The sequence below is a fragment of the Orbicella faveolata genome, unplaced genomic scaffold (assembly GCF_042242905.1).
Source record: "Orbicella faveolata isolate gen_17 unplaced genomic scaffold, um_ofav_v1 contig_13, whole genome shotgun sequence".
In the NCBI taxonomy this organism is placed as follows: domain Eukaryota; kingdom Metazoa; phylum Cnidaria; class Anthozoa; order Scleractinia; family Merulinidae; genus Orbicella; species Orbicella faveolata.
In genome coordinates, this window is record NW_028301540.1 from 13,487,501 (window position 1) to 13,501,781 (window position 14,281).

The following is a 14,281-nucleotide window of genomic DNA, read 5'->3' on the forward strand; positions in this document are numbered from 1 at the left end:
CTTCCCGCTAGCGTCTGTGCAAGATTTGCTCAATAAAATGGAGCGAGGGAACTTAGGAGAGACTCATACTATCACGTCAAAAGCATCCTGAAGAGTTGCAAGGTAGGCTTTGTTTCAACTTATATTTCATCAAATCCATTGGCCAAAACCTAATCAATCAAATGTAGATAACAGATAAGATGATAGAAAATACTTCCGAAGTGGATATTCTCTATCTAAAGCCAGTTTGAGCCAAATACCGGAGCCCTCAAAATTTCCAATTTTGCAATTTTTTGCAGCTTGCCTCGGATGTCTTCAACACCCATGGCCAGAATATAATTTTCCCCAAATAGATTTTATGATATTTAGAAACCCTCAATATCTATATAAACTCTGCTGCTAGTTTGGTTTTTTCAGAAAGAGTACTTTCGGAGAAATTACGAATATGGGTGTACTTGTTTTTCCTGCTTGTCAAAATGGCTGACAGGCAACATAGTAGGACGAACATTGTCTCCTTGAATAAAAACCCAAAATATTTTAACGGCAAGTTTTATAAACTGGGAGAGTGTATGTATTTCATTTGAATTGGTTCACATGCACCCGAGAACCAGACTTGTTTATTTTTACTTCTGGGGAGTGAATTTTTTGGTCAAAACATAGACCTCGGACCGACGAGATCAACTGCGGTTACCATGGCAACGACACACCTGCCGATCCAAATATGGCTGTTTTTGTTCACCCCCCCCCCCCCCCCAGGTAACCTACCTCCACACAAAAAATGAAGGGGGGTTAAAAATTTTCATTTCCAACTTTGCTTCACTTTCCTGGAGAATTGCTCTTAAATTTACAACACCTTTTTTAACAAGCTGCATTTGTATGAATTCCAAAATTGTTGAACTGAAATCGTTGGATTCCAGGGTAGAACCCGGCAAGTTTGTAATATGTTCAAAACAGCGGATTTTATAGTTGAACCCAACATTAATTCTTATAAATCGATATGGTTAAACTTCCTTTAATAAGTCATGTTGTAACTTAGTTTCATATATAGGGCCATAAGGGAGACTACAGCCTTGACTGTAATTATGGACCCTATGGAAATAAATTGTCCTCATCAATGCTTACATTTCTGGCGTCTATTTTATCCGCTTTTCTGACGATAAGCAGGACGACAATATAGCACAGGAGAACTACAGAGATCGTCACAATAACTGCAACGTTTCCAGTTTCTTGGAGATCCTTGAACTCCGCTGAGACCTTGTCAAAATCAATAGGATTCGGTTTAATCAAAAGAGCTCCTCCAAATGAAGTCAGATGATTACAGGAACAATTAATAAATCCGTTTAATGTTGCTGATAAAACCTGGTAAAAAATAAACGAAAAAAAAATAAATAAACGAAATTAAATCAAATCATTCAAAATTCACCACGTTATCATTTGTGGTACGTAGGCTAGCAAAAGCTGATCACGTTGCTTGTAAAACGTCCTATCAAAATTATTTTTTTCTCTGCCAGTCTGTTACAAATTTTATCATAAAAAGAATTTACCACAGGCTTGAAATAATTACTTCATTTCGGATTGGTTCATAGAAGGCATATTTGTTGTAAACAAGCACTAGAGGGTTAAACCCTAAGTGAAATGTCGAAAAGTATTAAATGCCCTGGAGAATTGCGGCGGATTACTCTTTCATATCAGAATTTTAGAAGCAAAGGCTTCTAAAGATCACTAGATTGCAAAATTGAAAATGACAAATGAGACCTGACTGAAGAACATTTACACCACTCACCCGACAGCCCTCTGTTATCCACTTTTCCCTCTCCTCTGACCAGAAGACACAGCTCCCAAGGGCTACCCTCAGAGTATAGTTTTGATCCGATTTCGAATCGTATACTGGCACCACAGTTAAATTCTTGCCCTGAAGGGGAGTGGGAGGGGGGTCTTTGACCTCGACACATGAACGCTTTTGTCGTCTATTTCCGAAACATGATCTTTTCGCCCTCTTGTGAGAGTTTGTTCCGCTTCTTTTATAGCCTTGCACTCCAAGAAAGTACTTCCCTGGTCGCTTGGCTAGAGTTTCCACTGGACTCGTTAGCTGGGAACATTTAGTTTTGCCATCCTTTCTGCCATGCGCACCCGGTGACCAAACACACTTTTCGCTCTTCGAGACAGTGGCATTGAGGTCATGCACTTGGGTGGTTGGCCGCTGACCATATCGCAGGTATACATACAGATTTGTATCTGCCTCAGTAGGCGTGATTTCCAGCATTATCAGGGTATTCTCGTACTTAACATCAATTACGTGAAAATGCAGATTATCATTCTGGGTGAAATACTGCCCATTTTCGAAGGAAACCATCTGGTTTTGTAATGGTTCAACGATGATAACGTTGTTTGAGAGATTTGATACTTTGATCAGCTTCCGTGTTTCATCTTTTAAGTCTAGAGCTAAGACATCAGAGTTGACTCTTTGCTTAGTACTGTCCCAGGTGTAAGGATTGAATGGGATTGATAGCATCTGCAAAAGGGACAAAAGCTTTCATCAACAGCCCGGCATTAATAACGTTAAGAGTGTGTCCACGAGAAAACCAGGCAGAACCAGGCAGCAGGTGATACAGCTAAAATCACCGATTTCGCTCAAACTTGGCACAAAGTTTGAGTTTGGTGAGTCAATTATTGTTGCACAAAAAGTAGGTCAAAATATTTTATTCCCTTCAAGTTAGGAGGACCCCCGGCAAAAATGGCCATTTGACACTAAATATGCATATCGATATAAATACTGCAGCAGACGATTCAACTCACGAGCTCCCTCAAAGTATGTTTTCAGGTGTAAAATAGAATGGAAACAAGAAATAACTACTTCATACAGGTCCCTTAGACGCGATTTTGCCCTCTCTTTGATTCTTGGATTTTGATGCCCTTTCAAAATGTTCAGTCTATCCTCCGTTGACTTCGACGCACGTTTCAACAGAAAAAATATCCATTACCATCCCGCTTTCATCGCTAGAGAAGTCAACGGGTTGTCGAGATAGCTATTCAAAACGCCGTTCAAAATTCAGGGAGAGCCATCACTACTGCTGTAACATATAGATTTCTTTCAAACGCCACTACAAAACATGCCGCCATCTTTGACGATATTATGCGGTAAAATTTGTATTACTATACATGAACTACCTACTGAGCCGCTTCCTTTTCAATACCGGTAATGGCGTAATAGCGTCGGCTCAACGTGGTCAAAAAATGGCGGAGTGGTCGAGTGGTCGTGTGTGGCGGGTTGTTTTATAAAGATCTCTATGCTATAGTAGCAGTGATGGCTGTCTGTGGATTTTGAGCAGTCTTTTGAGTAGCGATGCCGACAAGTTGCAAGCATCTGTGACCATGAAAGCGGAATGGCGATGGATATTCTCTTTAAAACTCACCGGGTCGAAGCAACCGTACATGTATTGATGACAATTTCGCCATCCAAGAATTAAAGAGAGCCCAAAATCGCGTCTAAGTCAGGTGACATGTATGTAGAGGTTATTTCTTGTTTCCACTCTATTTTATACCTGAAAACATAATTTGAGGGAGCTCGGGAGTTGAATCTTCTGCTGCAGTATTTATATCGATATCGTAAGAATGCCTTAAGATACATTTTGTTGTAAAGTTACGAAATATTTGAAAGAAGTGTCCCCAGCGCTTCTTTTCGCCAAATTTTTACTCGTAATCGATAGGAAAATGCTATGCTTGATATTTTATGGCTTTTTTGATAACTTTATTGATTGCTCTCACTATCCAGGTTAGAATAATGTGTATTTGGTTTTGCCCATGGCAGATATTTGCCATCAATTAAACGCTATTCAAAACACTACGAAATATGTACCTTACTTAAGATGAAGCCACGGAGAGAAATCAAATTGCCCAGTTGAAATGAATATCTGTGCTCTTAGACTGGTAGTTGCAGAGTAGAACATGATCCAGTGGATTTCCTTTTCACATGGTTTTTCTTGTTGTAGAAATACTAAACCAAAGATGGCTAATTAAATATGCATAAATTAGTGTCAAATGGCCATTTTTGCAGGGGGTCCCCCTAACTTGAAGGGAATAAAATATTTTGACCTACTTTTTTTACCGCAATAATTCATTCACTAAACCCCACATTTGCGCCAAGTTTGAGCGAAATTGGTGATTTTAGCTGTATTACCTCTTGCCTGGTTTTCTCATGGACACACTCTTAAAGGGTGTCCCATATATATGAGATATCGTGTTTACATACACATGAGAAGACGCACACGGCTTGTACTGTAAGTATCCCGGAGAGCTCCATACAATTCCTTATACTTTTAGTACAAGAAATTGTTGAGCATTATCTTAGGGCGCTCCAGGTTTCTTCACCCTATGATACCAACGAGGTGTTATAATCTGTTACGCCGACGATCGTCTGTCAGAAAAATATCAATTTTTGAAAGTAAACCAGAGACGAACAGCGGCGCACACCGGCTTACATGTGTCAACGAGCAATTAAATGCAGTGTGCTGTGTGAGTCATTCCTGACGCTCTACACTCTGGAATAAAAGCATTATTAGATCATGTCCAAAAGAACGTGAGCAGTGGGGAAAGACATGGAAGGAAAAAAGACGTGAGAGAGGAAGGGCAATGAATGTTGAAACTACGGCGAGGGCGGAAATCCTGATAAAACAAGTATTCGCGCTAATGATGTACGAATTACCAGAATTTAATGCACAACACGAAATCATCCTCTCCTTCTCTACTCAAACCAAGATTTACGATCTGAACTAAAAGATAACCAGGAGCCTACAAACGCATGCTCAAGTAAAGAGACGCGCAAGGGCCGACCAACATTTCTTGCTTACTCCATCAAAGTCATCACGATCAACGCTGAGCTTGCATTGAGATGCTTGTCCGGAAGTAAAGGGACGTTTGATTCATCAATCTAAAACAGATCTTGGAATTAAGCCGAAATGATCTGGGAGCGAACTAAACTTAACAATTTTCTAAAAAATAACGCATCACACTCTTTCTTTTTTTCATAAGAATATTGTTTTTCCGGCCCAGGCTGAATACTCCTATTTTTCTGCTGATTTTAGGCTGAAAATATTATTGTAATATTCTTAACTTATGACATTTACGTATCAATTACAAGTGCTCCATTGCTGTTCATTGCAATCAGTACGGTCAAAATGTCATGTCATACGACAAGAAAGAATTTATCATGAAAAATTTTGCGGTTTAGCTCATGTCTTTTGCATTGTACATATTTTTTACTGCGCAAACACGTTACATGTACCGCTCATCATTAAACATTTGGCTATCGCTAGTGAAGAGTGTTTCGTTTGTTGGCTAGTTTTGCCGTTTAGAGAAAGGAATAATTTTATACAGTTAAGTAAAAACATCATTGTATTGTTTTTACAGATTTTCAACGCATGAAATTGTATTATTTTCACAATTTCAGCCTAAGGTTTATTCTTAAAATATTCTTTAAATTTCGCAAATTTCAGCCTCGATATTCTTATAAAATATATTCTTTAAAAAAGAAAGTGTATATGCACTACTTGATGAATTTCATTTATAGTCACAAACACCTTTATCTTGATTGTAAATAAATAATCTCTAATTTATCTGTAAATTTATCTTTATTTGAGTCTCCACAATTAGTTATCTAAGCTTAATACTCCGAACAGTCTTTTTGCCCTCCGCCATTGAGAAGAAATGTCACACAATTACATAGCCGTGGGGAAAGTTAGGGCCCAGGGTGAGGAATCACTTAGTACACAAAGCAAAGTTTGTCAGTGCTTTAAGTGACCTCGCACGGCTACCAATGACTTCAAGGTGTTCGCACGCGCTGCGAAAACAGACCTTAAAATTTCGAAAGTAACGACCGAGTGTGGTGAAACCCTCCCACATCCCCAGAAAATAGTGGAATCAAGGATCAAAAGTATAATTTATTCTTCCTATCAATTAAGAGCGGCAAACTGATGACGATACAACAAGGGAAGGTACAGTGTAACGCATACTATGAACATTAAGAAACGTCATGTTGCGCAGTGTTAAAACAAAACCCGTAATATTTTTCTCAAGTAACAGGAACTAACAGAAACTTCTCTTCAAATTATAATTACTTCAATCAACAACTTCGTCACATTACTAAAAGGAGGGCGTTAAAAGGAACGTTTCTTGAAATCAAAATTGAAAACTCAACCAGCACACCGAGATATATTTAAGGGCCTGTTTACAGGGAGAGAGGTCTACTCTAGCAAGCGTGTTAACCCTAGCTGGAGGGCAAAAGATAGCCCGGGTTTACAAGCAAAATTTTGGTGTAACCCTACAACCCGAGCGCGGGACAACTTAATGCGCGGTTACACTCAAAGGGTCTGGAAACAAGTAGAAAGTTAACCCAGGTAGGCGGGTTAACCCTACCTGGAGTGTTTACAAGGGAAAAAGTTAGCCCGCCTGCCAGGGTAACCCTAGCACGCAGATAGGGTAAACCGCCTACTCGTTTAACCCTAGCTAGCTGCCTTGTAAAGACGACGAAGAAAACAAGAGAAAATGTGTGAGTGCTAGGGTAACCCTCTCTCCTTGTAAACAGGCCCTAAGAATGGTCTACCTGATGAAGAGCCCACCCAAAAGGCAGCAACCACGACAGCGACATAAATTTGAACTGGAACACGAAGGATTTCATCTCATGTTTTAAAAAACTGTTTTCACGAGTTTAATACACCCATAGAGAAATACATGCTGCCCTGTTCCCATACCTTTTGGAAAAAGCCCCAAGGTAGCAGCGAGTTTCGTCTAACTTAAGTAGAAAAAGAATCGCCTTTGAACACAGCCTCAAAGTTACTTAGCCTCAGATGTAATGAAGGATCGGCGGTACAGTGGCGCGAGTGGTGTGTAATTCTTATGAAAAATGCTAAAAGCTGCCTCTAAGACCGTGGGTTTTTATCAGAGTCAGAGCAGCTCAAAGACCGTCTTTGAGACCTTGCCTTGCCGATTTTGAGACAGTTAAAATTCTAACAAAGCACCTCAGTGCTTAAAATAACGCGCAGAGATCCACTTGTTTTTCAATTGTTTGTTTGTCTTTGCTGGGCGTAATTTACTCAAGGCCTTTAACTTGACAGAATTTACCCATTAATGGACAACAACAACAACAATCTTTTATTCAAACATGACTTTTGTTTAAAGCTAGACTGTTCAGGGCCCTCTATTTTCTGGTATAATGATCATCCTTATGGCTTTTTTATAGCTTTTTAAAAATTTATCATTACCATTATTGTTGTACATGTAGTATTTGCCATTACAATTTGCCATTACATTGTAATAAAAAAAATATAAATATTTTTTTTCGATTGGTTGTGTAACGATATGATGATGATGGTTTATTCGCCACTTTACATTAGCTTTAATAGACTATAATACGACCTCATTTTCTGCATTCATCAGATAAGTTGTTTTTGAGTATAACTTTTTTCAGTACGTGACTTCAGTGTTATGGCTGTTAAAAACTTAAGAGAAGGGGTCAACATTTCACGATGAAATATTCAATAAGAGTAATAAATATCAGTATACTTGCTTGTCATACGCACTGATATAAATATTTCACGGTTACAGTTTACTACCTTTAGGTGAGACAAATTGATATTGTAACAGCTGAACAATGTTATTGCTGGCATGACATTAGAATATCTCAGTTACACTACACTCATGGGTGTGCCACCTAAAGTGTAGCCTAATAATGTTATTGCTGGCATGACATTAGAATCTCTTCGTTACACTACACTCATGGGTGTGCCACCTAAAGTGTAGCCTATTAATGTTACTGCTGGCATGACATTAGAATCTCCTGGTTACACTACACTCATGGGTGTGCCACCTAAAGTGTAGCCTATTAATGTTATTGCTGGCAAGACATTACAATCTCTTGGTTACACTACACTCATGGGTGTGTCACCTAAAGTGTAGCCTATTAATGTTATTGCTGGCATGACATTAGAATCTCTTCGTTACACTACACTCATGGGTGTGTCACCTAAAGTGTAGCCTATAAATGTTATTGCTGGCATGAAATTAGAATCTCTTGGTTACACTACACTCATGGGTGTGCCACCCAAAAGTGTAGCCTATTAAAGTTATTGCTGGCATGACATTAGAATCTCTCGGTTACACTACACTCATGGGTGTGCCACCTAAAGTGTAGCCTATTAAAGTTATTGCTGGCATGACATTAGAATCTCTCGGTTACACTACATTCATGGGTGTGCCACCTAAAGTGTAGCTGAACAATGTTATTGCTGGCATGACATTAGAATCTCTTGGTTACACTACACTCATGGGTGTGCCACCTAAAGTGTAGCCTAATAACGTTATTGCTGGCATGACATTAGAATCTCTTGGTTACACTACACTCATGGGTGTGTCACCTAAAGTGTAGCCTAATAATGTTATTGCTGGCATGACATTAGAATCTCCTGGTTACACTACACTCATGGGTGTGCCACCTAAAGTGTAGCCTATTAATGTTATTGCTGGCATGACATTAGAATCTCTTCGTTACACTACACTCATGGGTGTGCCACCTAAAGTGTAGCCTAATAATGTTATTGCTGGCATGACATTAGAATCTCTTGGTTACACTACACTCATGGGTGTGCCACCTAAAGTGTAGCCTATTAATGTTATTGCTCACATGACATTAGAATCTCTCGCTTACACTACACTCATGGGTGTGCCACCTAAAGTGTAGCCTAATAATGTTATTGCTGGCATGACATTAGAATCTCTTGGTTACACTACGCTCATGGGTGTGCCACCTAAAGTGTAGCCTAATAATGTTATTGCTGGCATGACATTAGAATCTCTTCGTTACACTACACTCATGGGTGTGCCACCTAAAGTGTAGCGTAATAATGTTATTGCTGGCATGACATTAGAATCTCCTGGTTACACTATGCTCATGGGTGTGCCACCTAACGTGTAGCCTATTAATGTTATTGCTGGCATGACATTAGAATCTCTCGGTTACACTACACTCATGGGTGTGCCACCTAAAGTGTAGCCTATTAATGTTACTGCTGGCATGACATTAGAATCTCTTGGTTACACTACACTCATGGGTGTGCCACCTAAAGTGTAGCCTAATAATGTTATTGCTGGCATGACATTAGAATCTCTTCGTTACACTACGCTCATGGGTGTGCCACCTAAAGTGTAGCCTATTAATGTTACTGCTGGCATGACATTAGAATCTCTTGGTTACACTACACTCATGGGTGTGCCACCTAAAGTGTAGCCTATTAATGTTACTGCTGGCATGACATTAGAATCTCTCGCTTACACTACACTCATGGGTGTGCCACCTAAAGTGTAGCCTATTAATGTTACTGCTGGCATGACATTAGAATCTCTTGGTTACACTACGCTCATGGGTGTGCCACCTAAAGTGTAGCCTATTAATGTTACTGCTGGCATGACATTAGAATCTCTCGCTTACACTACACTCATGGGTGTGCCACCTTAAGTGTAGCCTAATAATGTTATTGCTGGCATGACATTAGACTCTCTTGGTTACACTATACTCATGGGTGTGCCACCTAAAGTGTAGCCTATTAATGTTATTGCTGGCATGACATTATAATCTCTCGGTTACACTACACTTCTGGGTGTGCCACCTTAAAGTGTAGCCTGATAATGTTATTGCCACCTTAAAAACATTATTATTTAATTTTTTCTAGTTTGGTTGTTTTTTGGTTATCTTTTGGTCATCATCTTAATTCAACTTACAATGTTTTTATTAGAGCACATGTGTACATGAAGACAGGACTGATAGATGGTTACTCCATTTTAAATCAGATTTTTTGCTGTGTTTAAATCTGTGTAAGGTCCTCTACAGCTTTTCCATGAAAAGTGCTTCACATGAATGCCTTCAATTTTGTTAGGAATTTCCTGTTCAGCTGGACACCTATAAATGTATTAAGATGTCTGCCAGTTAGCAACCACATAGCAAATTGAATAGTGTGAATAATACTATACATTAACACATAACCATTATTGTCCATTTTTGACGCCTGACTCAACAGACTTATTAAGTTTATGGTTAGTGATAAACCAATCATAATATGGGCTGCTGATAAAAATCAATTATAACATTTGAGTAAGTGCTGCATTATTATATATAGAATATTGTCTGTTTTTAACCTGGTAAAAAGTGGCGAGATCAAATCCAAAGGAACCCCGGAAAACATAATTATGAAAGAGAGATTTTCATGGTTTTTTCATGCTATTTAAATTTGGGAGGGCAAACAGGGCAAAAACTGCAGTAAATGTATGGGGAAAATAGAGAATCTTACGACTAACAACCTGAAATATTTTTCAGTAAATTAAAAACAAAGGTTAGAAGGTAAAACAATTTGTAGATCATATGATAAGTGGGAAGTTGCCTCGCTAGAAAAGCCATAATTAAGTTTTTCATTTATCAATAGTCTGAAAAATAGTGTGAGTTGCAATTCGCAAGAAAATTTAGAAACATTTGTATACAAAATTTAAAAGTGCCTATCCTTGCCTCACAGGAAATCTATTTTCATCACATTTGACTAAGGAAACCCTTTAGATCTGCTGTGTATCTGTTCCTTGTAATGCATAAAACATTCAGGAAGTCAATGACTCTCAACTTATTAGGCAGCAAACTTAAAACTGTTCCCGTATATTTACTGCAATTTTTACTGTTTGCCCCTCAAATTAAACAAGGAGGCCTCTTAACATGATCATTGTCTTCATCAACATGATTTATTTTAGGGAACCAACCACATTGATTATTTTCATCAGGAGACTAAAATCTTGGACAGAATAAAATGAGAAATAAAACCACCTATCCACCCGAATCAATGATAAATTCGCATTTTTCCATCATGAAAATGGGGGGAGTGGTGGTCTTAATTTTTCATTTATTTTGCCCTTGATTGCACTCAATATAACAATTTCTAAAATGACTGTCATTGCGGTCCACGATACCATCCCGTCCTTTCAATCAAAAGAAAATACATGTTAGCTGACCAAAGCTGACCTCTGACCCTACTCCAGCAAAATCAACCCAGGCCCCCCATTGGCAAAAAAGTAACTTAGGTGCCTCAAGCGGGAAAATAAACTGAATTTGAGTTCTCGAAAACACAAGGTCAGCATTGGTCATGTTGTAACGGCCTTTGCCAATCAAAGTGCCACTAAAAGTGAAGTTATTACGGTATTTCCCCTCCAGCTAAACTCAAAAAACATTGTTTGCAAAATTACCCCTGTTCTTGATCATGTCCTTTTCGAACTGTGAGCAAATTAAATCCAGGTCTTTCAGGGTATTCTTTTGAAGTGCGCTCTTGGCAAGATGTTGGCGTGACAACATGGCCAGCAAACCAAATGAAGAAGCCACCACTTTAATTCCAAAGCTTTGCCACGATAACTGGAGCAATCGGCAAGGCAGGATCCAATTTCCACTCGTGCAAATTCGTCTGAAAACTTGCTACCACCGCTCTTTTCTTAAAAAAAATCTTTATCGGACTTATGATGCAATCACGTTCGTTTAGGACACACCGAGTTTTTTTCGAAGTAAGATCTGGATTGATGCCGCGCGCGAAGAGATAAAATCCCTTCCTTGGCACAGTCTTCGATCGAAGGTCAACCGTGAACTCGCTTTAAGGTCGAGGCTGCAGGTCACGAGGTGAAATGTAAAACCTCTTTCTCCGTCACGGGAAACCATGCTTAGTTAAAATAACAACACTTTCCAGATGCCGAAGATACGTGAGATGACAGTCGCTGAAACCGCTTTAACAAGATTATAACGCCTGCAACAACCGCAAAAAAAAAATCTCCGCGGGAGGACATACTTACAGTAGACATCAATTGTGTCTTCTCATGACGTACGTACACGCAGACATACACACATACATAGACTTAAGTAACGTGTCGAAGATATTTAGCTAAAAATAGCTAATGGGGACACTAACGCATAAAATATAAAATATAAAATATAAAATACTAACCTGTGTTTAAAAATGTATGGCAAATAACATTTGTAGACCTAGCTGCCTGTCCTTTTTTAATTCTTTAGTTATTTCAGGTAGCCTGGCTCCTAACTCTATTAATATTTAAACTTGTAAAAACATTTTTGTTAGTCCGAGGAGAAATAAAGCTTGTTGTTGTCATGGAAATTAGGAAAGAGATCTAGAGCTTTCAATAAGGAGTCAAATCCGTTATTACAATACAAAAGAAATGTACCTAGATTTAAACACCACGTGCAAGGCCATGGTACTACTTTAAAAAAAAATTCTGTTTAGTGACTTTCTAAAACTCCATGAAGTACTAATAGTAATAATTTGATAATAATTTAATAATAACTTATTACTGTGGATATTGTACGCTTTATTTCCGGTCACGAACGGAACAATAAGTTTCTTAGTGTTTCTTGAGATGTAGTCGAGGGAAACATCTCAAACCACACTTTTCAGAAATTTCAGGATTAAGTAAAGCTTGTTTCCCTCAGGATGGTCATCATCTGGTGCTTGATACAATATGCATACCTGAGTGTCCACAAAACTTGCTTCTTGTATTCCGCTGGACTCCAGTGCTTTCTTTTCAGCCGGCAAAACAAATCTGGCATCTTTTTCTTCAATTATTAATCCTACAAGTTTATCCGGGCTATGGCGTCCTAAGGTCATGGTCAGTCCTGTTGTCTCAATCGATATCATTTCTTCATCTGGAACTCTTAGTGCCAGCACTGCATCTCCAACTAAGCTGAGGATGTTCATGGATCTCATGACTAATTGTTTACCCTAAAAAAAAAACAAACAAACAAACAAACAAACAAAAACAAAACAAAAAAGAGTTGTTTTATAAATCAAACTCCAAAGTACTCACATGTGTTCAACCAATCACAAGAAAAGCAACAATTTACACAATGAATCAATCCAAGCAAAGCCAAGAAACTGAAGCAGATGCTGTCAAGCTTGTGAAAACATGTGACCAACTGCAAAACATGTAACGAGTGGAAAGGTGGGAAATGCTTGGCCCTTGCTTCAGAGCTAAGCAATGAAAAAGCATGCGTATAACCAGTGGCAAGTGTGTGAAAATATGTGAGCCAAGTCATCTGTGGGAAAACATGTAACCAGTACCAAGCATAGGAAAACAAGTAAAGCAAGTCATGTGTGGGAAAACATGTAACCAGTGCCAAGCATAGGAAAACATGTAAGGCGGGTCATGTGTGGGAAAACATGTAACCAGTGCCAAGCATAGGAAAACGTGTAAGGCGAGTCGTGTGTGGAAAACATGTAACCAGAGGTAAGCAAGGAAAACATGTAAGGTGAGTCGTGTGGGAAAACATGTAACCAGTGTCAAGTATAGGAAAACATGTAAAGCGAGTCATGTGTGGGGAAACATGTAACTAGTGCCAAGCTTGGGAAAACATGCAAGGCGAGTCATGTGTGGGAAAGCATGTGACCAGTGCCACGCATAGGAAAACATGTAAGGCGAGTCATGTGTAAGAAAACATGTAACCAGTGCCAAGCATAGGAAAACATGTAAGGCGAGTCATGTGTAAGAAAACATGTAACCAGTGCCAAGCACAGGAAAACATGTAAGGCAAGTCGTGTGGGAAAACATGTAACCAGGGTCAAGCGTGGAAAACATGAAAGCCGAGTCACATGTGCGAAAACATGTGACCAGTACCAAGCATAGGAAAACATGTAAGGCGAGTCATGTGTGGGAAAACATGTAACCAGTGACAAGGTTGGAAAAAATTTAACCACTGTGCATGTGAGGAGTGTTAGTGTAAGAATTTGTCACTTAGTTATTACTGACAAATGCAAGTTAGGTAATTATCGTCGAAGTTATAGATCAAAGTGTGTCCTTGTGCATTTCAGTGAAGTAACAATTGACAGCCGTTAACAATACAAGACGGAAAATACTAACCTTTTCTTGAAGATCAGAACCAACATCTCCTGATGCAATGACTGCTCCTGCCTTCAGCAAGCTGTTAAGACAGAAAGCTAAGTTTTCTACAGATTGGGTGACCAGCGGTATCTTGACCACATCTTTAGCTTTAGTAGTGTTCCATAAGAATGATGCCATTGAATCAATAGCAGACAATGAGGATACCTATCAAAATAAAGTGTAATCAGCAACAGAATAAGTTGTTATCTGCTTGGCTGAATCTGAGGCTACAATAGCTTTTCACAGCCTGTTGTAATTAACAATGGCTACACACGCCTGACTTGATATCGGAGTATGATTTTCTCTTTACAGACGTCCTAAACTCGCAATTCGAGACATTGATCAA

The 14,281-nt window shown here is 39.0% G+C and overlaps 1 pseudogene across 1 annotated transcript in view; it reads right to left on the reverse strand.

Annotated features, from left to right (window-relative positions):
- The window catches only part of LOC149115088 (polycystin-1-like protein 2), a 45,713-nt pseudogene that overhangs the window by 10,978 nt on the left and 20,454 nt on the right, over positions 1-14,281 (reverse strand). The window contains exons 8-11 of the transcript XR_016206186.1: positions 13,915-14,100; positions 12,528-12,779; positions 1,763-2,491; positions 1,102-1,338 (exon numbers count right to left, since the gene is read on the reverse strand). The product of XR_016206186.1 is annotated as a polycystin-1-like protein 2 (transcript). The remainder of the gene's footprint in view (positions 1-1,101; positions 1,339-1,762; positions 2,492-12,527; positions 12,780-13,914; positions 14,101-14,281) is intronic.